We start from the raw sequence: 26,683 nt of genomic DNA, 5'->3' as shown, positions 1-26,683 counted from the left end.
TGGCCCGACTCTTAGGGACGTGGGCGTCCACGTGACGGACTTTTACAGCCAACTGCTCCAGACGAGCAGCAATATCTTGCCACAATGGGGCAGCCCAGATGGGTTTGCCTCTGTGCTGCCAGTTGTTCTTCTTCCATTGCTGCAGCCACCCCCACAAGGCATTGGCCACCATCCAAGAGTCGGTGTAAAGATAGAGCACTGGCCACTTCTCTTGATCAGCAATGTCTAAAGCCAGCTGGATGGCTTTCACCTCTGCAAACTGGCTGGACTCACCTTCTCCCTCGGCCGTTTCCGCGACTTGTCGTGTAGGGCTCCATACAGCAGCATTCCACCTCCGCTGCTTCCCCACAATGCGACAGGACCCATCCGTGAACAGGGCATACTGTTTCTTATCTTCTGGCAGCTTGTTATACAGTGGGGCCTCTTTAGCACGTGTCCCCTCCTCCTCTGGCGATGCTCCAAAATCTTTGCCTTCTGGCCAGTCCATGATTACCTCCAGAATTCCTGGGCGACTGGGGTTTCCCATTTGGGTGCGCTGGGTGATCAGTGCGACCCACTTACTCCACGTAGCATCGGTGGCATGATGCGTAGAGGGGACTCTCTCTTTGAACATCCTGCCCAGGACCGGCAATCGTGGTGCTAGGAGGAGCTGTGCTTCAGTGCCGACCACTTCTGAAGCACCTCGAATGCCTTCATATGCTGCCAGAATCTCTTTTTCAGTGGGAGTATAGCGGGCCTCGGATCCTTTGTATCCCCGGCTCCAGAACCCCAGGGGTCGACCTCGAGTCTCCCCTGGTGCTTTCTGCCAGAGACTCCAGGTTGGGCCATTCTCCCCGGCTGCGGTGTAGAGCATCTTTTTAACATCTTGCCCTGACCGGACTGAACAAAGGGCTACGGCATGAACTATCCCCCGTTTAATCTGTTCAAATGCCTGTCGTTGCTCAGGGCCCCATTCAAAATCATTCTTCTTCTGGGTCACATGGTACAGAGGACTCACAATCTGGCTGTAATTTGGGATGTGCATCCTCCAAAAACCCACAACACCCATGAAGGCCTGTGCTTCCTTTTTGCTGGTTGGTGGAGACATAGCTGCTATTTTGTTGCTGACATCCATTGGGATTTGACGGCGCCCATCCTGCCATTTTATTCCCCAAAACTGGATCTCTTGCGCAGGTCCCTTGATTTTACTTCGCTTAATGGTGAAACCGGCTTTCAGAAGGATCTGAACTATTTTCTCCCCTTTCTCAAAAACCTCCTCCGCTGTGTCACCCCATACAATGATGTCGTCGATGTACTGCAGATGTTCTGGAACTTCACCCTTTTCCAGTGCAGTCTGGATCAGTCCATGGCAAATGGTGGGACTGTGTTTCCACCCCTGGGGCAGTCGATTCCAGGTGTACTGGATGCCCCTCCAGGTGAAAGCAAACTGTGGCCTGCACTCTGCTGCCAAAGGGATGGAGAAGAATGCATTAGCAATGTCAATTGTAGCATACCACTTGGCTGCCTTTGACTCCAGCTGATAGTGAAGTTCTAGCATGTGTGGCACAGCAGCACTCAGCAGTGGTGTGACTTCATTCAGGCCACGGTAGTCTATTGTCAGTCTCCACTCTCCAGTAGATTTTCTCACTGGCCATATGGGACTGTTAAAGGGTGAGCGAGTCTTGCTGATCACTCCTTGACTCTCCAGTTGACGGATCAGCTGACGAATGGGGAGAAGGGAGTCTCGGTTGGTACGATACTGTCGCCGGTGCACCGTTGTGGTCGCGATTGGCACCTGTTGTTCTTCAACCCTCAGCAACCCCACAACAGAAGGATCCTCCGAGAGACCAGGCAAAATGGACAGCTGTTTAATTTCTTCCGTCTCCACAGCAGCTATGCCAAAAGCCCACCGATACCGCTTTGGGTCCTTGAAATACCCTCTCCGAAGATAGTCTATCCCAAGGATGCATGGAACCTCGGGGCCAGTTACGATGGGGTGCTTCTGCCACTCCTGCCCAGTGAGGCTCACTTCAGCCTCCAATACACTCAGCTCTTGGGACCCCCCCGTCACTCCCGAAATGCAAATGGACTCTGACCCTTTGAACTCTGATGGCATTAAAGTACACTGTGCACCAGTGTCCACTAGAGCTTGATACTCTTGTGGATCTGACGTGCCAGGCCACCGAATCCACACCGTCCAATAAACGCGGTTGTCCCTTTCCTCCACCTGGCTGGAGGCAGGGCCCCTCTAATCCTGGTCAGAGAAATTGCTGCTGACTTGCTGTAAGAATGACTTGGAGGTCCCCTCCAGAGGATCGGAATCAAGATCAAACTGTCTATCTGGTCTGGAGAGCTGGCTGCTGGAAACTGGAGCGGCATTTTTCCTAACAGAATCCCCTTTGGTGATTGTTTTACCTCACAACTCACGCACTCGTGCCTCTAGACTTGAGGTGGGTTTTCCATCCCACTTCCTCATGTCCTCTCCGTGGTCATGCAGGTAGAACCACAGGGTGCCCCGTGGTGTGTAGCCTCTGTATTCCCTCTCCTGAGCAGAGGAACGCCTGCCCCTAATAGCTGAGATGCTGGCCCATACATGTGGGGAGTAGGACATATTCCTTTCTAGTCGCTTGACCAGTTTCTCCACGGCTGAGACAAGGGAGGAAGAGAGACTTTCCTCATATTGCCGGAGTCTGACAGCCACCTCATCCACTGTTGGTGCCTCCTTATCTTTCCAGTTTACAACTGCCAGTGAGTTGGCATATGAGGAGGGTGCGCTCCGCACAAACTTCCTCCACATGTGTCGTGTGCACTGGAGTTCATCTGGGTCTGTGGGTACCTGCTCATCGTCTGGTTCATAGTAAACCAGCTCCCGCATAGCTAATTTCCTCAGGTACTGAATACCGCTTTCCATGTTGGTCCACTTGCCAGGACAGCGTACAGAATCCTCACTGAAGGGGTACCTCTCCCTCACGCCTGACAGAAGTCTCCTCCAGAGGCTGAGGACTTGTTCCTTCTTCCCAATGGCCTTGTCAATGCCCCCTTTCCTGGCCAGGGATCCCAGCTGCTTGGCTTCCTTGCCCTCTAATTCCAAGCTGCTGGCCCCGTTATCCCAGCACCGCAGCAGCCAGGTGGCAATGTGCTCGCCTGGGTTGCAGCTGCAATCTTTCCGCATGTCTCGCAGCTCGCCCAGGGACAGGGACCGGGTGATGATCTCTGTCTCCCGCGATGACCCTGGCTCATTGTTAGCCTTCCCGGAGCGATCTGCTCTCTTTGCGTCTTTCTTTAGTTTTACAGGGGCGACTGCTACCAGCACAGGTTGGTCATTGGGCTCAGCCGTGATGCCTGCAGCTGGAGCTGGAGCTGGAGCAGCTGCCGTGCCCGCTGGGGAAACCGAGGCAGACCCTGCAGCTGTGGCTGCAGCAGCCGTGGTGCCGGTCGGGGGGGCTGTGACTGCCTCCTGGGCTGGAGGGGCTGCAGGGCCGGCTGGGGGGGCAGTGCCAGTCGCAGCGCCTGCTGCTTCGTTTCCCCCTCTTTCCCCTTTAGGGCACTGAACAGTATTGAACAGGGCTCGGTAGGCATGGGCCAGACCCCAGCACATTGCGGTGATCTGTGTCTCTCTGGAGTTCCCAGGGTGGCAGCACACTTTTTGCAGATATTTTGCTAGTTTGTCAGGATTCTGCACTTGCTCAGGGGTGAGTTTAAAACACACCGGGGGTGCCCACTGCTTTAGGTACTTGCCCATGCTGTCCCACACACCCAGCCACTCACAGCTATCCAGCCCCGGGGCAGGTCTCTGCACGATGTTCTTAATGACTTGTTTAACTCTAAACAAAACCTGCAACCCATTCAGGAGGCAGAAGAAAAGGAGCGTGCTGTCCTGAGCATCCCACGGGTACTCGAAATTCTCAAAAGCCATTAGGACTAGCCTGAAGGAGAGAGGGGGGGCGAAAGAGTGGGGGAAGGTATCCCCTTCGGTTTTCCCCACAGGCTGGGTTTGATTATTAACAAATTCTAAGACATAGGGTCCGAGGTACGGAAATGACCGCAGTGCCGCATGCAAATACAAGCCTAATTTCATGCACATTGACGTTATCATGTCATAAGTCGATATCGTACAGTACAGTAAAATCATAATCCTGATCCTTTTCCCTGTGACGATGAATAGCACCACAGGAAACAAGTACAGCAAGTACGGATTCAAAAACCACAACCATCTGATGAAAGACAGAAACATTTTTACCGGCGACTATTTTAATACAGAAAAATGCATATACCAAAATTTAACAAAATGTAAGAAAGCAGTTTTAACACCCGCTGCTCAGCCCTGCCGTTATCCCCGCCCCACGCTTGGGCGCCAAATTAATGTTTTGGTTTCGGCTGCCGCCGGCAACAAAAGCGCCACGCGGCCGCCCCTCCCCCCGCCGGCGTGCGGAGGAGAATGAAAAGAAACAGGCAGAAACTGGTGGGTCGGGATAAGGGCAGTTTAACAGAACAGCAAACAGAGGGAAACAGGAACAACAATGGTACAAATAAGGAGAAAACACAACAACGAACCGCACGACCCAGACAGCCTCTCTCCCGAAACAGGACCGGCGCTGCCCCCCCCCAAACCGCGAGTGCGTTCCCGCTGTGCCGCCCCCCCACCGGAACCCCGCGTGACGGCACATGGTATGGAATACCGGGCTCTGTTTGGCCAGGTGGGGTCAGCCCCCACCCCCCGGCTGTGCCCCTTCCTGGAGTCCGGTGAAAATTAACCCTGTCCTGGCCAAACCCAGGACATGTTCCTGTTTATATATAGCGAAAAAGAAAAAATAAATGTGCATGCTCCAAAATGGTTCTCACGTTTATTTTTTTGAAGTCCATTGTTTTCCTAATTAATTCATAATACTCTGGTAATTCTTTTCTAGATTGGAGCTGGATGAAGACTTCACTTAGCTGCCGTCCTGAACTGTTGAGAAAAAGCACACGATACAAAGAATTACTACAACTTGTCTGAGAAAAAAAATTGTATATAATGCAATTATTAAAAATCTAGCATTTTTTTCTTGTAAAGGCTTAGTAGAAAACTTTGTTCTGCATTGATCTTATTGGTTTGATATAAATAATCAACAGTTTAATGCACAACTTTCATGTTCTTGTCCTGCTACATCACTACCATCATATGTGAAGATCACAAAGGAGAAGGATCAAGATTTGAATCTGGATTCTCTAGTGCTTTGTCTAGGGCAGTTTTATTATTTTCTTAATTTTCTTTTATTATTCTTAGCTATTCTCTTTCTTGTCACCTTAAATTTATCTTCCTCTTGGTCTTTTTTACATCTATTTTTATAGCTCTGGTTCACAGTGACCTATTTGTTCATACTGGGTGCTATTATACCAGATGCTGACTGAAATCAGATCAACTAGGTTTTACAACAAATTCCAGTATTAACTTTCATTAATGAATGTTAGGTTTCTGGGAATATAATTGAAAGTGTGTTGAAAATCAGTACTGCAGTTTGTACCTCTTTAATCATCCACAAAGAATTGTCAGAAGTGTAATCGATGGCCTTGCTGGACTTGTCGAATGCAAGAGAAAAGAAAAACGGACTGAGGTTGTCAAGAGCCAAAGAGCTAACAAAGGAAGTAAATAACTGGTGCTTATCTTATCAGACAAAAGTAAGGGGGGATAGCCCATCACTGTAAACCAAGTGATCTGTGGGGCACCGCGGAGGCTGCGCAGCCAGAGATTGCTTCAGAGATTGCTTTGGATAAAGCACAGATGGCCCCCGAATGCCCATACCAAGATGCCCGCTCCGAAGGCGTGTCACACTGCTGAGTCCCGCTTCTGACGACATGACATTCCATGCCAAGAGCCAATCGATACACAATAACTGACTTAGTCCCACCTCGCAAAAAGATTTCCAAACATATAAAAATTGGCACTTGAAAACTCTCTTTGGGAGGAAGAGCCAAGCGAGAACTTCACCTGACGGACGGGTCGACGGGCCTGAACCTCTCTTTCCCCCCCAAGAAGGGACGCCTTTTTGGTAAGAGTCGCGCCTCTGACTTTGTCAGACGTATCCCCGGGAACACATTGTTAACTAAAGCGCTAAACTATTACTTTGAGCTCAACTTTTGTAGACAGTGAATTTATCAACGGCAATTCCGAATCTGTGATAACTGTCGCTTGAATAAATTACCTATTGTTTCAACTTTGCGAAACTGTTTCAGTGAAAGTCCTTGGAAGGGCTCTGGCAGGCTAGATGAATATCAGACTCCCCTTACCCCCCCCCTTTAACGCGACAAGAAGTAAAGGAATGGATTATTTAATTTCCTTGGATACCCTAAGATACACTTTGCCTGTGATTTGCAACTGTTTATATTCTCTGAGATTTCCAGATTTTCCCTTGTCCATCCCTTATTAATAGCTACTTTAATGCTTCTGAATAAAAGTTCTTTTTATCTTCCAATTTGTGGCTTCCCAGGTAATAGCTGACTATGAGTTATTTGCAGAGGAAAGATCTGTTGATGGCCCTTGTGGGCTCAAGCACATATATATATATATATAAATATATATGCATGTATTGCCATTTATCTGACAGTCATGGTGTCGCGTTAAAGGGGGGGTAAGGGGAGTCTGATAAGCGGCAAAAGGAGAGCCCTCCTGTTGAGTCACGAGGTTCAGAGAAGATCCCCTTGCATTCTAAACTCTCTCTCAGAGGAGAGTCTAGGTGCGGCTGGATCAATTCCTAGTCCCAGACTTGGTCAACGGTTTATGTCTAAAGGGTTAAGTGTGTAGCCACTTATTAGATTCAGCTTGCCTGTCAGAGCCCTTCCAAGGACTTTCACTGAAACAGTTTCGCAAAGTTGAAACAATAGGTAATTTATTCAAGCGACAGTTATCACAGATTCGGAATTGCCATTGATAAATGCAGTGTCTACAAAAGTTGAGCTCAAAGTAATAGTTTAGCACTTAAGTTAACAATGTGTTCCCGGGGATACGTCTGACAAAGTCAGAGGCACGACTCTTACCAAAAAGGCGTCCCTTCTTGGGGGGGGGAAAGAGAGGTTCAGACTCATCAACCCGTCCGTCAGGTGAAGTTCTCACTTGGCTCTTCCTCCCAAAGAGAGTTTTCAAGTGCCAATTTTTATATGTTTGGAAATCTTTTTGCGAGGTGGGACTAAGTCAATTATTGTGTATCGATTGGCTCTTGGCATGGAATGTCATGTCGTCAGAAGCGGGACTCAGCAGTGCGACACACCTTCGGAGCGGGCATCTTGGTATGGGCATTCGGGGGCCATCTGTGCTTTATCCAAAGCAATCTCTGAAGCAATCTCTGGCTGCGCAGCCTCCGCGGTGCCCCACAGATCACTTGGTTTACAGTGATGGGCTATCCCCCCTTACTTTTGTCTGATAAGATAAGCACCAGTTATTTACTTCCTTTGTTAGCTCTTTGGCTCATGACACCTCAGTTGAGAGATGCCTCAGTCTCAGAGTTTGTGAGTTTGTCTTTCATCTTGCATTTGACAAGTCCAGCAAGGCCATCGATTACATTATCCACCCCGTGACTTTAGTCACATCTCGTCAAAAAGGAATATTAGATGAATTTAGGTTCAGACGGGTTGAGGGGCTCATCTTCCTCCCTAATAGGAGAAGGAATTAAAGGAATATAATCAGGGTTATGAACTTTAAGCATTCTAATATGCGTACTAAGAGTTTTAACTAGTGAAGATTGTACACATGATAAACCCACACAAATAACAATAAGGAGTCCAATAAACATCAGTACATATTGAATCAAACTTTGTATCCATCCACTAATGTTTAGTCCAAGTCCATTAGAAACTTTTGAGATCCACCCCGTCCATCCCCAGGGCTTCTGCTTCATATTTTCACGGAGTTCTCGAGACTTTTCCGCAATCTTACGCATTTCATCCATGGCTTGATGTAAAGTGACAGATACATTTGGGATAGACACACAACAGGTTTCATCAGGATAGGAGGCATTTAGCCATCCACAAACACCACTTTCTTTTAACAAAATCATATCTAAGGCTAACCTATTTATAGCGTCATTTTGGATGTAGCTTGCAGCTGCAAGTCAACTGCATTAAATGCTGTTTTTGTCCAGTTTGCTAGGGATTCTACTTGCCATGTCAAATTTTCTATATATAATCGATTATTGGTTATTACTGTCCAATAACCCCAAAAAGCTTTCATTCCCAAGTTTATTCTCATTGCTGGTGTATAATAGCTCGGCCAGGCAAAAAGTTTACCATTTTCTTGCATAGAGTTCCACATTTGTGACTGTCTTTTAGCTCTATGTCCTCGTGATTTAGTTAAGGATTGAATGAAATTAAAAGCTATAGTAGGACACAAACTTGGAATACCTAGACTACATTCTAATCCATCCCAATAGGGTTGAATGTAGTCTGATATTTGTCCATTAGAACACACCCATACAGTTTCAGGTGGTGCAGGCAGCATTAAAGTGCTACACGTACTATTTTCGAGTTCATCGAGGCTATTACGTCCATTTAGATAATGCTGGAAAGGAACTCGGCATCTTTTGGCCTGTGGCTCAGCATTGTTGCTAGAAACTATACAATATGCCCATGTGTTAACCTGTTTGGGATCCACATTTATCATAGACTCTGACCTTGTCTTAGGGATTGGAGCACTATAATTATGTCACAAATATACAATTCTCAAAGCGTGGTAAAGGTCTGCAACCAACCATACCCATGGGTACTCATCAATATTAGAACAAGTTATCTTGTTGGTGCAATTCCATAATTGGACTGGCCCTAGCGGCGTGGTAATTGGAGGTTTTTCTCCCCATTGTGTAAAACGAGTTCTATGATCAGCAATAGTCCACATACAAGGTACGTCGTTAGATTGTGGATGACATTTAGATCCATAGTTTGAGGGAAATTCGATATACCATTCAGCTTGTACCGGGATGCTATATTTAAATATAATAGGTACACCCCAGAATGGTCGAGGAGGCTGGTCAAGCCAGGGTACCTCCATGCAGTCGATAGACAATTTTATCTTGTTGTTTAAATTCAGGAAATTTTTGTCAAGCTCTCAAGTGCAGTTAGAATTAGACAATATGTTGGTATAGTTAAGATTTGAAGGATAAGTATAATGTCTGTAGGTAATTCCACTTCCCCATGGTATGGAGATGGTATCGTCTTTTGTTTCCCGTAAATCCAGCAGTGCTCCTTTTAAGTCAAGGGGAATAACCATAAAAGGGAGTCCCTCTGCAGGGGTCGTTGGCAACATAAGACAAGTGGTTCCCTGAGTCCAATTCATCATTCTAAGAAATCCTTGTAACAACTTAAAGGCTGTGTTTTCCTCTATCATACCCAAAGACTTCTTTGGTTTTTGATTATAATCTCTATGGAACATATGCACAATTATTACACCCAATATGTAAACACATGTTAAACTTACACCTATTTGTCTACCACTGCTAATGCATGATAGAAGATTCGTATTGACAATTCTATAGTAAATTTTAACTGTCAAAACCACAACAAAAGAAAGCTATTTTGCATTATAAAAACAGTAACCTAAACAATAAAGCAAAAAGTAAAAAAGGTCACATAGTATACAAGTAAAACTAGAAATCAGTATTCCTATCAAAATTAAATCACTATTATCCTTTTTGTTAGATTGTTTCGACCTTCTGGAAACTTTGGTTTACAGATGATTCCACGGATTAGGACTGGAAGTATAAATCAGCAGTCCTTCATGGCAGTCTGTTTTGACACATGACAGTCTGTGATTTTAGGCGCAGTTTCCCAGCATTTGGAAAATACCTGTAAACAGAAAAGAAAGGAAAATGCTCGGTTGTCATTGAAACCGGCATATAATAGGTTAAAAGGTAGGTACTATCCATCTAGTACTGTTTCGATGCAGATTTCCAGAGCTATCTTTCACTTCCCAAGTGTAAAGATTTTTTTGGTTTTGTTAATACTAGTGCCACTGTTCCAATGTGAGGCATTTTAACCAGCACTGGCTGGCCTGCGTAAAAGCCAGTAGGGTATACTCCGGGTTTTACGACTACCTTTGGCACCAGAGTTGTGGCAGAAGCAGAGAAGGCTTTCATTTTGGGACAGTCGTCTCTGCTCCATCCATTATTTAATTGATAGATGGCATTAGATAGTCGCAGATGCCACCCAGATTCGTGGGTTTTAGCAAATCGCTTAACTAACCCGTTTGTTCTCTCAACGATACCATTTGCTTGGAGGTAGTATGGAGTATGGAATACCCACCGAATTCCTTCTTCTTTTGCCCAGTCTTGTACCACTGTGGCTGTAAAGTGTGATCTGTTGTCACTTTGAATCTCCTCAGGAAGGGGGAGGGTGCTGAACCATTCCTTCAGGCTGTAAACTGTGTTATCTCCAGTTGCAGCCGGGACAGCTGTTGCCATGGTAATTCCTGAAACAACTTCCTCCCCTACTAATACATGTTTTTTACCCCGAGGGTCGCAATGGACCTACGTAATCAATTTTTCAGGTGTGCCACAGTGTTTTTTTATTTCGGATGTGCATGGGACGTGCCTTACTTGGATGATCTTTGTTAAGTCGCAGGCGACACTGTGACCAGGCAGTGACCACTTGTTCATACAGTTTTGTTGACACAGGCCATCCTCGGGCTATGCCTTCCCGATACAAATCAGCTTGGCCAGTGTGCCCTCGTTTTACATGTAACCATTCAAGTAAACGTTCCCATTCTAATTCATCGCTTACAATATCAATTTTGTGTAGCCGTGTGAGGCTATCAACTTGTTGATTGAACTGGGCAGCAATAGAGGCTGATCGATCATGCCCTTTCACCCAACCAATGTGCAGTATCCTTTGTTCTCCTGTTTTTAGCAATTGTTTCCAGCTGTCAGTTTGCCAGACTGGGACTCTGTTTACCTGCCAGTCGTTGGCTGCCCAGTGGCTCACCCACTCAGTAGCTCCTTTAAAAACAGCATATGAGTCAGTGTAAATATAGTCAGCACCGTGTTGTGCAGCTGATAGGACCATCCCAAGCTCCCCCACTTGTGCACTTCCTTTACCTGTTTCGCTGACCCATTCTCCCGTGGCTACTTCCAGTGCCACTGCATTATAATTCCACTCATTTTTTTGCCTGTAGGATGATGAAACAGTGAACAATACCCCATCAAGGTTGCTGTTTTCTGTTAGAGGAAGCGCCTCCCGAATTGGAGATGGATTGCTTGGAGGAGTTTGGAACAGCAATGTACTGTCTATATCCTTTTGCAATTTAGACACTTTAGTGCTGCCCTCTGTAATAGGCATAATCTCATGGATGCTTTCCAGATAGGCATACCACTTACAGACTGTAGGCTTTTGGGCAATGCCAGCAGGCGGCACCGTCCCTTTACAAATTGTGTCTAGGAGGCGGAAAGGTCCCCGAATTATTACACTGTTCTTTTCTTATTTGTTCCACTCGCTTCACAGCTCGTACCAAAGACAATAGTCCCTTTTCCAGGTCTGAGTATCGAGATTCAGTATCATTAAAGGACTTTGAACTGGACTCAAGTGGATGCTCAGGCCCTTCAGGTCCTCTTTGCCAAACATTACAGTGAGAACCCTGTTCACTAAATCCCCATTCCACATGAATTGAATCAGAGGGATGTACAGGACCTAGCTGCTGAAATAGTCTCAATTCTTTTACCAGTGTCTCCAGGGCATTAGAATGTTGATTTGTCCACTCCCGTGATTTCTTTTTTCATAGTAAATTATGAAGAGGTGGAGCAATGATAGAAAATCCAGGGACATGTTTACGCCAGTATACTAAAGTTCCTAAAACTTGTTTCAGTTCCTTAACATTAGAGAGATCCTGTCCCAGTTCTATTTTCTCCAGTGTGTCAGGAGGGATAGATAAGGCTCCTTAGATCACCAGACCCCTAGGAATTTAACTTCCTGTGCTGGTCCCTGACACTTGGATGGGGGAATTTCCAGACCCAAGATTGTTAATTGCAATGTCACATCATCCATAGCCTGTTTAACAGTGTCAAATTGTTCCCCTCCAATCAAAAGATCATCTATATATTGATATAGAGCAACGTCTGATGGAATAGGGATTCCAGTCAGTGTTTTAGCTAAAGCATTGTGAGCAATGGTGGGGGAATGTTTATATCCCTGAGGCAGCCTGTTAAAGGTGTATTGTATCCCTTTCCAGGTAAAAGCAAATTGGGCTTTATCATGTTCCTGGAGTGGAACCATAAAAAACATATCTTTTACATCTAAAGTTGCCATCCATGTGTGAGATGCTCCCTGTATTTGGGTTACAAATTCTGCAATGCTTGGTACAGCTGAAGTTAAAGGTGTAGTGCTGGCATTTAATTGCCTGTAATTGTAACCAAGGGGATGAAATCTGTTAACCATAAACATAAACCATGCTGCTAGTTATGTCCCTTGTATAGCCCCTGCCCATCTGGACGTTAGGTCCAGGAACAGAGAGTTTGGTCTCTAGGTAATTATCAATGATAAACAATAACGGTAAAGGGGGATTTTTTAATAGAAATAGCATTACTATGGTTGCAGGTGTGTTTGTGGTTTTTATCTATTGTCTAAATTAACTGAAACAAAAAATCCCATGTTTCCTACCTGGAATGTTAGCGGTCGCCTAGAGCCAGTCAAGGCGACCTAGCTACAGCGACCTAGTTACAGTGACCTAACTACGGGACAGGAGCCAGAAGAAGACTGCGCATGTGCAGAAGCTGGGGTTAACCAGCGGACACTGAGATGAAGAGGATGAGCCTTCATCTTGGGGCCCCCGATGACCACCACTAGGAGGCACTGCGCAAGTGCGGGTGGGAGGGGTGTATGAAAATGAACTAATTTTACTATGAAAGGGATAAGTTATGTAACCTAATAAATATGTATATTTTGATCTATATAAACTATATAGAAAAGGTATGAGGTATGCACGTTCGGTGGAATTATCCCCCGTGCATCCGACGTCGCAATAAAGAATGCCTGCCTTTTAACTCTACATTGGTGTTACGAGGTTTATTCCCGGATTTTCGGTGACAGTTTCTGGTGACCCAGATGGGACACTGCTTGTGAATACCGACAGATCCGTGGGATCACGGGACCTCCAGCCGGCATCGAGGGATTCTCGAGGAGAACCTCTGATTCCCAGACCAAAGGATTCCAAGTAAGTCCCCTGGAATTTAATTAAGGCATTCTTTAGGTGTAATATATGCCTGCTCATAAATCGCAGTGAAAGCCTCGTAGAGTTGGGCTAAAAGGTACCTTGTGAAAAGTCTCTGCTCGGTGAAAGCCGGTGGAGCGAGGCCCAAGGGGGAGGTCTTCAACAGGGGGTTGAAGTCTCCAAGATCTCAGCAGGGGGCTGGGATCTGAGAGGGAAATCTCACAGAGGGTGGGATCCCTCTGGCTAGTGTCTGTGATATAGTGCACAATCACCACCACTGGTCGTTTGAAGGATGGGCACCTTTCCGAGTAAAAGACCCATCCCAAGGGGCACACCTTTGGGATGTCTTTTGAAACACTGGAAGGAGCAGGGGGGGACCCTTTAACTCGGAAACAGTTCATTGAGTATTGTAATCATTGGTGGCCGTTATATACTCTGGATGATGGGGAAAAGTGGCCGGAGGATGGGACACTGCGTTATAATACCATTTTGCAATTGATGTTGTTCTGTAAAAGGGAAGGCAAATGGGAAGAAATGACATATGTAGATTTGTTCTTTGTGCTAAGGAATCATCCGGAATGGCAAAGGCAGTGTGGAATACATTCACATGGTTCTATGGTAATGGCTTTGGGAAAGGGAAAATGTGAAAAAGGTTCAAAGAAATGCTGCACCGCTTGTAGCGTCGGGAAAGAGTGTCTGAAATTTGAGTCTGAGGAAGATGATGTCGAACTGATGGTGGCGCCGCGTCGGAGGTGGGGGGACAATCAAGAGGAAGAATCCGAGAGCGGTAGCCCTTCCGCTTCTCCTCTGGGGAAGGGGGCGGGAGGATTTGGCCCGGTTTTGGGAAGAACACGGGGAAGGACAGGGGGGGTAGCGGAGGCAGCTCACCTTCAGGCTCCTCTCCGAGAGGCAGTAGGAAATACTGGTTCAGTGACAGTAAAAGTTCCATTTTCAATAACTGATTTAAGGTCGTGGAAGGAAATAGCAGGCACTTATCGAGAAGACCCTGAAAGAGTAGCGAAGGTCTTTGAGACAATAATTAGGACCCAGGATCCTGATTGGAATGATTTGCAGGTGATTTTAGATACTTTGCTTGATGGCACAGAGAAAAGGATGGTATTGAGTACTGCTAAGGCTGGAGAATTAGATCCAACACTTCGTGCGATAAAACTGATGACTTTAGACGAGGAATCGTGAGGAGGACCGGGGGAGTCAACCCTAGCTGAACCTCTGGTTACATTAAAGCTAGGGAATGAAGAAGTAGAATTTTTAGTAGATACGGGGGCCACTTATTCGGTATTAAACACATGCAAAGGAAAATGCAGTCATTGGTCAGTAGATGTCGTTGGTGCGACAGGACAAAGATAAAATCGGCCTTTTCTGGAACCATTGAAAATTAAACTGCAAAAACAGTGGGTAACACACCAGTTTTTATATATGCCTGAATGCCCTTTGCCTTTGTTAGGGCGAGACTTGCTAAGTAAATTGGAGACACAAATAACTTTTAAAAATGGGGAAATTGAGTTATTGATACCTGAATCAAAAGCCATAGAGGCGAAAGTATTTATGTTACAGGATTCTTTTAAAGAAGAACGAATTCCAGAAGAGGTGGAAAATGCTGTAACCCCCTTGGTTTGGGCAACTGAAGTTCCAGGACAATCTAAACCCGATCAGAACGGGTAAAAGTGGCCTTAAAACCTGGATCTAAACCGGTAAGGAAAAAACAATATCCTATTAAGTGGGAGGCATGAAAAGGATTGGAGGGGATAATCATGAAATTTTTGGAATATGGGCTTTTGGTAGAATGCGAGTCAGAATATAACACTCCTATAATACCGGTGAAGAAACCTGGGGGACGGGACTATCGACTAGTCCAGGATTTAAAAGCTATAAATCAGATAGTTCAGGATATACACCCAGTAGTAGCCAATCCCTATACTTTATTGACATCCCTGAAAGAGGAGCATAAATGGTTTACTGTACTAGATTTAAAGGATGCCTTCTTTTGCATACCTCTGGATATACAAATCCAAAGCATATTTGCTTTTGAGTGGGAGAGCCCTGCAACAGGACGAAAGATGCAACTGACATGGACTGTACTTCCACAAGGATTCAAAAATAGCCCCACAATATTTGGAAACCAGTTGGCAAAAGAATTAGAAATATGGAAGAGACAGAACCAGGAAAAAGGGACATTGTTACAATATGTGGATGATATTCTGATAGCAGCAGAAAGCAAAGAAGAATGTTTTGAAATTACTATCAGTTTCTTGAATTTTCTAGGCCAAGGAGGATATAGAGTCTCCAGAAATAAAGCCCAGATAGGAAGAGAAGCAGTGATTTATCTGGGATTTGAAATATCACAAGGGCAAAGGCAATTAAGCAATGAAAGAAGCCATTTGCCAAATCCCAGAACCTAACAGTCCAAAGGAGCTGAGAACCTTTTTAGGAATGATTGGATGGTGTCGGCTTTGGATTCCAAACTATGGACTATATGTGAAGCCACTCTATGAGGCTTTAAGAGAATCCAAAGACTTGTATTTGACATGGACACCTGAATGCCAAAAATCATTTAAAGAACTTAAAAAGGCGTTGATGATGGCCCCTGCTTTGGGTTTACCCGATTTAACCAAACCTTTTGAACTGTTTGTCCATGAGAGGCAACATCTGGCCCTCGGAGTGCTGGCACAACATCTGGGATCCTGGAAGCGACCAGTAGGATACTTCTCTAAACAACTTGACAACGTGAGTAAAGGATGGCCGGGATGTTTGCGCGCTGTGGCAGCAACAGTATTGCTGATTCAGGAAGCTCGAAAATTGACTATGGGCCAAAAGATGGTGGTGTATGTACCACACATGGTGGTAACTGTTTTAGAACAAAATGAGGGTCATTGACTATCCCCCAGCAGAATGCTGAAATATCAGGATGTCTTGCTGGAGCAGGACGATGTGGAATTGAAAACCACAACCATCGCAAATCCAGCAATGTTTCTGTCGACGGAAAATCTGACAGGAAGTCGAGAACATGACTGCCTGCTAACTGTTGAACAAGTCTATTCCAGCAGACTAGAGCTGAGGGATGAGCCTCCGGAAAATCCTGATTTGGAATTGTTCACGAATGGAAGCAGCTTTGTGAAAGATGGAAGACGAACGGCCGGATATGCTGTTGTCACCACGACCGAGGTACTGGAGTCAGGAACGCTACCTGCAAATACCTCGGCACAGAAAGCAGAACTGGTGGCATTGCAGCAAGCCTTGCGAATGGCAGAAGGAAAGAGGGTAAATATATGGACTGATTCCAAATATGCATTTGGTATGATTCATGCTCATGGAGCCATCTGGAAAGAAAGAGGACTGCTCTCAGCCCAAGGATCATCGATAAAACATAAAGAAGAAATCCTTCAGCTCCTCGAAGAAGTGCAGAAACCAAAGGAAGTGGCGGAAAAACCCTCGAGGCACTCCAAAAATACATTGTGCTGACCAGATCGCTTGCTTTGGATACGCCTGTGCATCAGTATCAACCTGGTGATTTTGTGTACATAAAGACTTGGAACTCTGAACCACTGCAGGAGAAGTGGAAGGGACCTTTCCAGGTACTGTTAACAACTTACACTGCTGTCAAAGTGGAAGGAGTGGAACCGTGGATACACTACACTCGAGTGAAGAAGGCCCCTTCATGGAGGGTCATCAATAGAGACCCTGAAACTGCAAAACTGACTTTAAAGTATATCTAAAAAAGGGACTATTGCTCAAAATGCCGGAAAATTGTATCTGGCAATTAATGGTGATGGGAGCTCTGTTTAGTGTGTTAGTAGAAAAAAGGAAGAATGTTGATCCGCTACCAATAAAAGCTGAACAATTAATATACCTCCCAAGGAGGACTCCGGAGGAAAATTTGATGATTTGGCTTATAAAAGAGTTTGCAAATTTACAAAACGTGACCCAAATAACTGCATGTCTTCCAATCCCAAGGGCGGTAGGAGAATCAGTCCCGTGGGGAATCTTGACAACAAATCTGAATAACAAAGAACCCAACAATGACGGTACTCCTTGTGAACAAGTTCCCGTTGTTGAGTGGCAGCAACAAATAAGTTATGTTATGTTAAAAAGCAATGGAATACCGCTGGAAGTAGAGCAGATTGTGAAAAGTTACTGAATCATGTTTCTGTTAAAATAGGTAGATTTCATAATGTGGGTTGGTGCACTTATGATGAACTAGTTAAGAAAAACGTTAGTCGAACAATCATGAAATGGGAATGCAGAAAGTCCAACCAAACTAAACAAGAAATAACTTTGTGGGATTCAGTATGGTCAATGGCCATTACATCTCAGTTCCAGTATATGGCCAGTGCCCCCTGGTGTTTCACTTGGGGTGGGATGATTTTCACAGCTTTCCCATCGGTCGATGACAAAGGAAGTACTTCCAGAGAAAAGGAAATTATAGTACCCTGGTGGAATTGTACAAAAATATATAATTGCAGCACAGTTAGTAAAGCGATCCAGAGTATTCCACCTCTAGCAGCTGCCTTGAAATATGGATGCCAGTGTAGGGGACTTAGAAATGATTTACAATTGACTGACACATATAAGCCCAAAAGAGTAACCTTCTTTAGTTGTAGAAAATCTACAATTCGAAGTCCGGGACATTTAGTTTCCCCATGTCAACAAGAATGATCTCAACTTTTGACTGACATAGGCAGGTCCATTATCGGTCTTAATTTCTTCAGGGAACCCCAGTACTGCGAAACACGAAAGCAGATGTTTACAAACATGTTGCGCTTTCTCCCCAGGTAAAGCAGTGGCCCATATCATTTTTGAAAAGGTGTCTATTGTGACATGCACGTACTTCAGTCACCCAAATTCGGAGAAGTGCGTGACGTCCATCTGCCACAGCGCAAGTGCCTGCAGCCCTTTTGGATTGACCCCTTGGCCTATACCTGGTCCTTGGTTTCCGCACTTAGGACAGGCCTGTACAATATAACGAGCCTCATTCTCTGTCAGTCCAAATTGCCTTCGCAGACCTCTTGCATTTTGGTGAAAATTCTCATGACTCTGTCTGGCCTGCTGAAACTTGTCTACTGGAGGCATAGGGCATGCGGGACTGACTAAGTTGTCAGCAATCTGGTTGCCGTGCCCTAGTCCCAGATCCCATTGGTGGCTACGTACATGAATGACACAGCAAGGTACGGCCCGTTGAGACAGTACGGTCCGCAACTGGATAAACAGCTTGCCTAATCTAGGGTTGACTGCCTCCCTAAGCAAGGCATCCGGTATTCGAGGCACTATCCCGGCTACATAAAGGGAGTCAGTTACAACATTTAAAGGCTCATTTAACCAATTAGTTAAAGCCCAGACCACGGCAGTCAGCTCTAAAATTTGCAGCGAATCTCCATCCTGTCCTTGTATCATATGATGACGCCACTGGCCCCCTTCTTGCCAAACACAAACTGCCTTACGCAGCCTCCTGCCTGCATCTGTATACACTGTGATTCCTTCGGCCAGCGGCTTCTCCTGAACTCTGGACTTCTCAAGCCATAGATTACGCTTCAAGAACTGCCACAATCTCCCTTGCGGCTGTCGGGAATGTATCCTCCCACCATAGCCTAACAGAGCTTCCTGTATGGGTAGAGCATGCCTCAACCACCATTCCAAATCTGCTGCTTTGACCGGTATACTGATGTCCTGCGGCTCTTCCCCTGATATTTCCACTATCCTCGTCCTACCCTTTCTGATTAGCTCTCCCACAGCTTCTGATCTTGTCTGTGTACTAGTCTTCGGCTGCACACTTAAAAACACCCATTCTAGTATGTAAAATAGATCATCGCCCCTAATAGGCTTGCCAGTGGCAAAATCAGGACTATTCAACGATGCTGTACAGGAATGAGTCTCCCCCTTCTTGTTTTGCCACTGACAAACAAGGGCATATGGTGACTCAGCAGGGTTACAAATAAGCAAGGAGACAGGTAGGGTTAGCAATCGCCTAGCAGTCCAGGCTGTTTGAAGCTTCTGTACGATGTGTTACAAAGCTGCTTGCTGCGTCTGTGATAGGGTGACTGCTGTGCTGGGATGTGAGCCACGTAGTAGTAATGTCAATGGTGCAATGTCAGCATTGGAAATACCAGCACAGTTGCGCACCCACTGGATATCTCCAAGTAAAGTCTGTACATCAGTCAGTGTGCGCAAATTTGTCTCTAGCTCCACCTTCTGTGGTTGGATCTTAGCGTCAGAGATGTGCCACCCCAAATACTTCCATGGTGCAGATCGCTGAACCTTTTCCGGGGCAATAACAAGGCCCTTGCTGGCTAAAACAGTACTCAGCTGTGTCAAGGAATCGTCATTGAACGCTTCCTGTTGACAGCAGAGGATGTCATCCATATAATGATAAATGATGGTATTCGGCCATTGCTCCCTGAGTGGAGCTAAGGCCCAAGCCACATAAAGTTGACACAGCGTGGGTGAGTTTCTCATGCCTTGTGGCAAGACAACCCACTCATATCGCTCTGAAGGTGCTGCTTTGTTGGCTACCGGTATCGAAAAGGCAAACCGTTGAGTGTCCCGCGGATGTAAAGGTATAGTGAAAAAACAGTCTTTTAAGTCAACAATGATTACGTGCCAACCCGATGGAAGCATAGCAGGTGATGGCATTCCAGGTTGTACGGCTCCCATGGGTTGCATCTGCTCATTAATCTTACGTAGGTCGTGTAAGAGGCGCCATTTACCGCTCTTTTTCGGAATGACGAAAATGGGGGTATTCCATGGGCTGACTGAAGGCTTGATGTGGCCTGCAGCGAGTTGTTCTGCTACCAATTGCCTTGTTATTTGCAGTCGCTCTTCTGTCATGGGCCACTGGTCAACCCACACGGGTTCGTTGGAAAGCCAGGTTAGCGGTGGGTTGGGCGACTGCTCGCCAGTGCCCATAGCTAAAAAGGAGTAGTTAGTACAACTCCAATTTGACTCAAAACGTCGCGGCCAAATAGGGCAGAAAGAGTTTTGGGCAGCTGCATGACATAGACCTTTAAACTGACCTCCTGCCCTTCAGGAAAGGTTATTTGCACAGGGTATTGGCTCATCATGGGAGTGGAGTGTCCCCCCACACCTGCGATAGCCGTTGTGGGAACACTTAGTGGCCACTCCTCCGGCCAAACACCCGTACTTACGATTGTCATCCATTAACCTGTACCACAGGACAGGCTAAGGCTTGTGTATCACTCACAATGTGGCAACATCCCACTGTCCATCTAGGATGGCATCTCTTATAACACCGCTCCAGCGGGTAGGTGTGATTGGTGCCGGAGGCCCAGCTAAACATCTCGGAGAGGAAGCCTCATTTTCCCGGTGGGGGGGGTTGGTAACGATTGACATATGCTGGAACTGCAAGCTCATGTCTTGAAGACTCTGCAAAACTGACTGCAAAAGATCGCACGCTTTTTTTTCCTTGCAATTCATTCTGGCCGCCATCAGAGGGCATCGGGAGTGGAGACACCTCGCTGGAGGATGGCAGGGGTGGATAGAGAGGAGGGGCCAATGTTGCAGGCCGCGCCCCAGGAGGGGCTGATGTCGTAAGCCGCGCCCCTTCTCCCTCTCCCTTTGGGGGTGGTACTAGCCGCAGAGGAGGGGTCGATGTTGCAGGCCGCGCCCCAGGAGGGGCCGATGTCGTAAGCTGCGCCCCTTCTCCCTCCCCCTCTGCGGGTGGTACTAGCCGCTCCTCCCCTCTTCCAGAAGGCAGCCGCTCCTCCCCTCTTCCGGAATACAGTCGCACTTCCGCGCCCGACTCCTCCCCGCTCCCCGGGGGCGGTCGTACTACCGTGTCCGGCTCGCATTTTGAGTTGATCTCTCTGGCAGCAACTTCCGGTGGGCCATCCCCCTCTGCGCCCAGACCGGAACCACGCTCCGCACTCGCTCGAATCTCGGCAATTGTGTTACAAGTGATCACAGTCATCCCTCTAACGGCAGGTAGCCCGAAAACCCGTGATAATGTCCCAGGCTATAGGCGCGTGATCTTTCCCGGGCTCCGGAGCTAGCATCTGAGCTGCAGCACACGCCACCTCTCGTTCAGCTTTCATGGCTTTTAAGGTCTGTAATACTGTTCGCCAGAGCTCGTGGACGGCTTTTATCTCCTTTTCTTCCTTTTCCTCCCCCGTTATTGTCCTTTCCCACATAGTCTCTCCTAACTCTTGCCATTCCAAGACGGAAAACAGTAGCGGGGTATCCGCAAAGTGACCCCATCGCTGCCCCAGTTTAATCAACTTCATGAGTTGCTTTGCCGTTGCGTCTATTCCTCTCTTAGAGAGAATATCGACTAGCAATGTTGCCGCAGCATCCACCTCCATGCCTGCGACCACAGCCTCCACGTTAAAATTTAGCTGCGCCAGGCAAACCCAGTGTGGCTTGAAAATTCCTGGGAGTCGGCCGTCCGTGTCTGCCCTGCGCGTTCGCACCCAGGCAGGACCCTCCCAGCCGTTGTTCCCATGCCCCCTCTCTAGCTGCTCACCGCAGACCGAGGGACTCCTGCAGGGAAACCGTCCATCCGCTGCTACCAAATGTTGGTGTGGGTTACGGATCCGTTGTAACGATGTGACCCCAATATGAGTATGATCGTTCACCTTTATTAGTCAGCAAAAACAAGGTTTATATAGCAAAACTATTACAGCATCTGAATGGTTAAACCCCCGATCCATATATAGGCAAAGCTACTGCAACTCGTTGTGATTGGTGCAGAGCTGCATCTCCATGTGAAAACAGTGCTGTGGCAGGAAACAACAACGTGGCAGGAAGGAAGTGACAGTGTGGCAGGAAACAGTGACGTTCCCCCTGCTCCAGTGTCCTGAGCTCGTCGCTCTGCCTTCCCAGCAGGGTTCTGTGTCAGCCGCTCCCAAGGCTCACTTCCGGATCGGAACCTGGGTTGCTCAACGTACCAAGCTATGTCCCCTCTCATCCAGCCAGGACTCCACAGATCATTACTGTATACACATCCCCAACATCACTCAAGATGCTGAACATGACCTGGACTTACTAGGACAAATAGAAAGAGACACTCAGGAAATTCAACACGACATGCAGGAAAATTGGCTTGGCAAAATTTTTAATGGATTAGGGTGGAACATTAGTTCTTGGATCAAAACTTTAATCAGTACCGGACTGCTTTTATTGGTAGTAGTTGTAGTAGTAATGCTCATACATTATTGCCTAAAAAGAGAACTCACCAACAGAACTACTTTTAATCGGAAGATTATTCAAGCTGTTGCTAGAAGACAAAACCCTGGTGAATCGGTTGCTACACCTCCGCCACCCTATAGCGAAATGAATGAATTATAAAACGAATATAACAATCAATAACTACCTAACCACTGTGATTGAAATAAAGTTTGGTATAGAATAGAATGGAAGTATTGAAAAGATAATTATTTCAAAACTTCCAAAGGGGGGAAATGTAACCAAGGGGATGAAATCTGTTAACCATAAACATAAACCATGCTGCTAGTTATGTCCCTTGTATAGCCCCTGCCCATCTGGACGTTAGGTCCAGGAACAGAGAGTTTGGTCTCTAGGTAATTATCAATGATAAACAATAACGGTAAAGGGGGATTTTTTAGTAGGAATAGCATTACTATGGTTGCAGGTGTGTTTGTGGTTTTTATCTATTGTCTAAATTAACTGAAACAAAAAATCCCATGTTTCCTACCTGGAATGTTAGCGGTCGCCTAGAGCCAGTCAAGGCGACCTAGCTACAGCGACCTAGTTACAGTGACCTAACTACGGGACAGGAGCCAGAAGAAGACTGCGCATGTGCAGAAGCTGGGGTCAACCAGCGGACACAGTGATGAAGAGGATGAGCCTTCATCTTGAGAACCCCGACAACCACCACTAGGAGGCACTGCGCAAATGCGGGTGGGAGGGGTGTATGAAAATGAACTAATTTTACTATGAAAGGGATAAGTTATGTAACCTAATAAATATGTATATTTTGATCTATATAAACTATATGGAAAAGGTATGAGGTATGCACGTTCGGTGGAATTATCCCCCGTGCATTCAACGTCGCAATAAAGAATGCCTGCCTTTTAACTCTACATTGGTGTTACGAGGTTTATTCCCGGATTTTCGGCAACATAATCAATTGTGAGTCTCCACTGTCCGTTTGTTTTTTTTACTGGCCAGACAGGGGAATTATAGGGTGAGTGTGTACAAGTGATGATGCCTCGGTTTTCTAAGTCTCTTACCACCCCGTCAATACCCGATTGCGCAGCTGCTGGTAAGGTGTACTGTTTTGTGTTTGTAATTTTTGATAGTGGTAAAGATATGGACATTTCTAATAAATTAACTTTTTGAGGCTCATTCTGTTTAATTTCTCGCCCAGCAAAACTCCAAACTGAACCATCGGGGAGTTTCCACACTCTGCCATACAATAAAACAAATCCTAAAATATTAGTGTTATCAGCACCAACCAATACTTCAGCACGGGTTAATCTTTGTTCGCCCGGGAGCCACAGGGTAATTTTTGCTGTAGGGCATTTCCTTATGACTCCATCAATGCCTGTAAATTTTACTTTACGGCGACCAGGTTTTACATTTAAGCATGTTGCAGTCTCCTTGGTGATTACCGAAATCTGAGCACCCGTATCAATGAGAAACTTTACAAAAACTTTCTTTGGTCCCACCTGAATGGCAATGACAGGTTCTGGAGGTGTATCAGAGAGCCACTGTATAGCTAGTACCTGTTGGGGAAGGAGGCTCACAGCCCTCCCCGCGGATAGGCGTTTTTTGCCTGAGGGTCTGTCAGATCAATTAGATCCTGCTGTGGGGCAGAGGGTGGAGTGTTAACAGGAGTTGTTTTGTTTTCTGCCGGCTGACCTTTCTTTGTTGAATTAAGCTTATGGCTTAACGACTGTATGAGAATTTTGAGGTCAGTCGTGGATATACCAATCAGTAGATGCCGTGGCACCCCAATAGCTCAAGCTTTACGCCAGAGCTCTTTATGCTCCGTATCAAATTTTAATTTGCATTCAGGCTTAGCCTTAGGGCTGTGAATCTGGCGAACTCGCCGAGGTGGTGGATCAGGTAACTGGGAGGATCCGATCTGATCCCATCCTGTGCCTGTAGTTCACTATGTCTTGTACAAATTCACTCCAAGTGATTACTTGATTTTGATCTTGGTCCTGATCCTGATCCTGCCCTCGATGTGGGCATCGGCCTTGTCTGGGGTGAACGACTTGAAGTCGATCTTGTATATTGGCCACATATGTTTTTAAACTGTCTGGGAGGCCTCGGATCAGTGGAGTTAATCTTGCCGGATCTATAGGGGCTAACATTGGGGATCTTATTAACACATCCCGCTCATGCATTGCTTGTATGCAGGCAGCCTTTTGCACAGATGTCACCAAATCAGAGAACCCTGAGGTTTTTATAACAGAAGGTTCTCCTCTGTCATGTGGGTCTATGCCACCAGCCCAATAAGCAGCTCGCATAGTTAATGAATAATTATGATTACCTGGAGTGGTAGTTAGGAATACTCCAGGACCCCAGTAGCCTCCTGCTTCTTCCTCATTTAAGAGGATTCGATCTCCCCCGGTGAGGGAGACTCGACATGCATATTCCGTCTCGGATTCCTCCGGATGCCTGGAATATTTTTCCTGCAACTTTGCCAATTCAGCAGGAGACCATGGGATGGTTCGTACAGTAGTACGAGCCTGTTCTCCACCCTCATCGGTGGTTTCTGTTTTAATCAATGGTCGAATAGGTATAGGTTCTGGGGCCAAATCATAACCAGAATTTTCCTCCAGTTCATCATTATCATCACTGTCCCAGATGTCTCCATCCCATGTCTCGGGATCCACATACTGTATTATTTTGCGGATTTCTTTAGCTGAGACCGAGGATGGTATTGTAACCAAGGTGATGGAATTAGTTAATCATAAAGCACGAACAATGCTGCTATGTCCCTTGTACAGCCCTGCCCATCTGGACATTAGGTCTGGGAACAGAGGGTTTAGTCCCTAGGTAATCATTAATGTTAAACAGTAATGGTGAAGGGGGATTTTTAATAGAAATAGCGTTACCAAATAGTTGCAGGTGTATTTGTGGTACCTGTCTATTGTGTGAATTAACTGAAGCAAAAAGTCATACATCTCTCCCCAAAGAAGTTAGTTTTAATTAAAACTAGCAGGTGCCTAGAACTGGTCAAGACGACCCGTGCCGCAAGGACAAGAGCCAGAAGAGGACTGAGTTTGCGCAGAAACTGTGATGAAGAGGATAAGTCTTCATCATGGGACCCCCGACGACCACCACTAGGAGGCACTGCACAAGCGTGGGTGGGAGGAGTGTATGAAAATAGGCTGATTTGGCTATGAAAGAAAGGGCTTATGTAATCAGATGAATATGTATATTTTGATCTATATAAACTGCACGGAAAGGGTATGGGGTATGCACGTTCGGTGGAATTATCCCCCGTGCATCCGGCGCCGCAATAAAGAATGCCTGCCTTTTAACACTACATTGGTGTTACGAGGTTTTATTCCCGGATTTTCGGTGACAGTTTCTGGCACCCCAGATGGGACCCTGCTTGTGAATACCGACGGATCCGCGGGATCACGGGACCTCCAGCCGGCATCGAGGGATTCTCGAGGAGAACCTCTGATCCCCGGACCGAAGGATTCCAAGTAAGTCCCCTGGAATTTAATTAAGGCATTCTTTAGGTATAATATACGCCTGCTTGTAAATCGCGGTGAAAACCTTGTAGAGTTGGGCTAAAAAGTACCTTTGTGAAAAGTCTCTGCTCGGTGAAAGCCGGTGGAGCCGGGGCCCAAGGGGGAGATCTTCAACAGGGGGTTGAAGTCTCCAAGGTCTCAGCAGGGGGCTGGGATCCTAAAGGGAGCTCCAACAAGGGTTGGGGTCCCTCTGATTAGTGTTTGTGATATAGTGCACAATCACTACCACTGGTCATTTGAAGGATGGGCACCTTTCCGAGTAAAAGACCCATCCCAAGGGGCATGCCTTTGGGATGTATTTTAAAACACTGGAAAGAGCTGGGGGGGGATCCTTTAACTCGGAAACAGTTATTTGAGTATTGTAATCATTGGTGGCCGTTATATATTCTGGATGATGGGGAAAAGTGGCCGGAGGACGGGACACTGTGTTATAATACTATTTTGCAATTGATGTTGTTTTCTAAAAAGGGAAGGTAAATGGGAAGAAATGACATATGTAGATTTGTTTTTCTCGTTGAGAAATCATCCAGAATTGCAAAGGCAGTGTAGGATACATCCGCACAGTTCTATGGTAATAGCTTTGGGAAAGGGAAAACGTAAAAAAGGTTCAAAGAAATGCTGCGCCGCTTGTAGCGTCGGGAAAAAGGGTTTGAAATTTGAGTCTAAGGAAGATGACGTCGAGCTAATGGTGGCACCGCATCGGAGATTGGGGGATAATCAGGAAGAGGAATCCGAGATCGTTAGCCCTTCCACCTCCCCTCTGGGGGAAGGTGCGAGAGGATTTAGCCCGGTTTCGGGAAGAACGCGGGGAAGGACAGGGGGGGTAGCGGAGCCAGCT

At 46.3% G+C, this 26,683-nt stretch overlaps 1 pseudogene; it reads right to left on the bottom strand.

Moving 5' to 3' along the window:
* LOC142365481 (SWI/SNF-related matrix-associated actin-dependent regulator of chromatin subfamily A member 2-like) overlaps nucleotides 1–26,683 on the bottom strand; it is a 146,909-nt pseudogene that overhangs the window by 11,267 nt on the left and 108,959 nt on the right.

The sequence above is a fragment of the Opisthocomus hoazin genome, chromosome W (assembly GCF_030867145.1).
Source record: "Opisthocomus hoazin isolate bOpiHoa1 chromosome W, bOpiHoa1.hap1, whole genome shotgun sequence".
Classification (NCBI taxonomy): domain Eukaryota; kingdom Metazoa; phylum Chordata; class Aves; order Opisthocomiformes; family Opisthocomidae; genus Opisthocomus; species Opisthocomus hoazin.
The sequence above is the reverse complement of the archived record's forward strand: the minus strand, read 5'-3'. Positions and strand labels throughout refer to the sequence as shown.